The sequence below is a fragment of the Lytechinus variegatus genome, chromosome 10 (assembly GCF_018143015.1).
Source record: "Lytechinus variegatus isolate NC3 chromosome 10, Lvar_3.0, whole genome shotgun sequence".
Taxonomy (NCBI): domain Eukaryota; kingdom Metazoa; phylum Echinodermata; class Echinoidea; order Temnopleuroida; family Toxopneustidae; genus Lytechinus; species Lytechinus variegatus.
The window spans coordinates 6,639,065-6,642,872 of NC_054749.1; positions in this window are offsets into that span (position 1 = coordinate 6,639,065).

Below are 3,808 nucleotides of genomic sequence, written 5' to 3' on the forward strand. Positions count from 1 at the left end.
AGACACCGTTCTCTGTTCTCACCACCTTCCTAAAACTAGTTTACTGGAAACTTATTTAGTGGAAACTAGATTAATGTGTAATGAGAATGGTCGAGGTGAACTTGGAAGCGATCCTCCAAACCGGTTCATAAAACCATCTTGCGATGAAGTTTTCAAGATTGCTTTGCCTCGATAAACTGGTTTAAGCATAAGTGAGGACACAACCGTTCTTCGGGAAGCACTGTGTGTAGAATGCCTACGCTGCGGTTTCGAATTTCGCGCAAAATGTGACACCCCAGAGAGAGCGCTCCCATAGCAACAAGATAGCTTTACGGGAAGTGATTTTGAAAACCACTTTCGTGTGATCAAATGGGAACGCTAGCAACGCAATCTTCCAAACTGGTTTCCTGAACCTGTTTCCAGTATTTTAGAAAGCGTAATGAGAACGGTGGCTAAATTACTGTGGAAAAATTCCTGTTGCAGGGATTTGAATGCAATGAACAACTTCAACACATTTTAATAAAAATATCCTTCACGTCCACCATCAATAACATAAAAACCATACTGATCATCATTATGGTTGATTGTTTTTTTTTAACAACATTCATTGTTATTTCATGAAAACATAATTCACTTCAAGATTGTGATATATTGCCAACATTTCCAGTAGTGTGATATGATTTGAATGGAGGCAGCCGCAGTTTCTCATCGATATAAAAAGGGTATAGGCATACTTAGTGTTTGTAAAGACTGTATACATGTAAATAAGGGAGTCAACTTGAAAATTTCATGACTGTCCAACAGCCCAGGAAATTAATCTTAGTGAATACTTCATAATACTTAAAAGGCTTGGCCAGAATTCAAATGGTGGTTTTGGATTCATGGTGGATCTGAAACCGTGGTCCATGCAGATTTCATCTAATGCATAAATTCAGAAAGAATCCAATACTTGAAAGCGCACTGTTGTCAAAGGGTAATACAAATTCCTGCTTGTTATTGAAGTAACTGCTTTAATGGCAAAGCTCACTACAAAGTTAAGGGGTTTCAATAAAAGCAGGAAATAGGAGAAAAGCGTTGGTGAAGGTTTGGTGATTATCTGTCAAAGAAAAACAGAGCAAAGTATTTATAAAGACAATGGGCTGTATTCTGAAAATTGTCTTTTAAGAGAAATATTCATGTATCTTTTCTTGTAACTTTCACTGAGCATGTATGATGTCAGAGCTATGATGCGTAAAGTTAATAACGGTGCATATATATCTCTGTGTGCAAGATAACATATTGAGATAAAAGGTATTCTGAAAATTCTCTTATCTTTGCATTCTGTTAACTTCCTTGTAAAATACAAGAAAATTTACAAGAGGTAGGGGGCTATTATAACTTTATGGCGCATGCGATATTGTCGGTCAAAAATAATGATTTCTTGCTGCATCCTGCAAGAACATCTTGTTTTACTGCAGGAGACATTCCGAAAAACATTACAGAGACGGATTGGTAGACTTCTCAGCAATTAATAATTGGTATTCGAGATGATGAATCTTTTCAAGAAATTAGGACTGGGAGAACAGCCTCGTGTATTTCTAGCGCAGTAGCGCACAAGCATACGCATCAAGGGCGCAAGAGTATACACCTCATACCAACAATGCGCTTCATTATTTTTAAGAGGAAACAACTCTATTGATTGACCTAAGCATATGAAAAGTTTAATAATTGGTTGATGATTAATTATTGGGCGTGTCAGAGATAATATATAGGGGACGTCCTTACAGAGATAAGACAATTTTCAGTTTAAATTAAAGAGAATTTTAGCGAGCTGTTATCTTGCTGAGTTTCCTTTATATTTACAAGAAAAGTTAAGACAATTTTCAGAAAACCACCCAAGGTTGTCAAGTAGGAGCAGCTTTTCACTATGCATATATATTACAAAATATGCCACTTTCTCAAAAATTGAAAGAGATTTTCTTCATTCACTGGATATGTTAGACACATCATCTCAAACCCCCTCCTTTAAAAAAAATATATTCATTTATATTTATATGATATAGGTGTCATATAACAATTCAAATGTCACACTCAGCGGTGGATAAAGGATGTTTTAATAAACAGGGGGTGTTTCACAAAGAGATACGTATGACTTATCCCTTAACCTACAGGGGGGTTTGAATCACACTACCAAATATATTCATTTATATGAACAATAAAAAAAATGGAATTTATGGATTTCATACTACATGCTGGGAGAGCTGCTTGCTTATTTCACAAATTAAAATCTTCATCACACCTTCACCATATTTTTTCTCTATTTTTTTTCTCATCAAACCAACTCAATGTCGGGGTGAACTTCCCCTTTCATGAGCTCACGTACACTGAATCCGCAGTAACGGGCATGAACTTAATAGCAACCTGTGACAACAAAGGCATAGATACAGTAACTGAAACTGAACTATGCATTCTTAATGCATGAAATCTATATGGGCTAAGACCAATAATTCAAAACCACATTTAGACACACCTACATGTAATACCTATACGTAGTTCCCACTGTCATGATGGAGACTGTGGCCTTAATTGTGGAGTAATCGTAGTGAACTAGTCATCATATCAAACTTTTTGGACGATTCAAATTTTTTCGCCATCAGCAGATAAGCCAATCGTGGCGTTTGTAACAGATCATGTGACAGTGGGAATGAAATATAACGAAGCAATGAAAATATAACTAGTTTGAATGGATGAACATTTAAACAAAAATACAAATAATCCATGGTTTCATATTACAGAGATACCTGAAATTATCAAGTTGTTCCCCCCAACTCCCCCCCCCAGTTTCTTTAGCATCATCCCATTTAGTCAAACAACATGACAGCAAACGGACAAGATACATTTAGTCACTAATACGATGTGCACCTCTTATTGCAAATCCACTGAACGCATGTACATATAACTTTGTAACAGAATGCGTGATTATACTTCGGGCCGAGTCAGACCGAGCGCTCCACTGGTGCCCAACCGATGCTGCTGGTGACCCGTGCAGTATCCTGCAGACTGGTGCACCAATGAAATAAAGATATTCCTAAGAAATTCAGTGTCAAAGACAATTAGCCAATTTAAAGACTAAATTTCACTAGAATGTCATATGATATTATTATCATATACATCTATCAACCAAGTGGGACAATGAAATAAGATTTTGAATTGTTGCATTTGCACTGCAAATTTGGTTACAACCGCTATCATTATTTGCTTCTCACCTTAAGATGGCGCAATGACTCCAGCAGTCCAGCATAGTAATTACGGTTTACAGTGGCGGACCGTGACCCGAAGGAGACAAAGCATTGGAGGGGCAAAGCATTGTTCACAAACAATAGAGTGCCCCTCCAATCATTGTCTTCGCCGGGTCACGGTCCCCCACTGACGGTTTAGAAACAAACGGAATGAATACAGCCACATCCATACACAACAAAATGATGTCATAACATTACAGGCCACTGGCGTAAATCCTTGCATCACATCTATTGTTCAAGGCGGGATGGAACAATAGATCACCCCCCTGCATAATAGGTGTGACGCAAGGATATACACCAGTGTTATAGGCCAATAAACCCTGCTCAATAATCTTACATCTTTTGTTTACAAATTATAATTAAAGCCTCTTTATTTACTATCTATTGCCCACGGAGGACTGCATTTGCATATTAATGAGTCAGAAAGAATAGGATCAAGGGTATTTGAATTCCAGTTCATCGTGGCTTAGCCGTGAACCAGAATAGCCTGGTGGTTAAGTCGCTGCCCGGAAAGCAGTAGATGGCAGGTTCAAATCCCACTGGTTCCAATT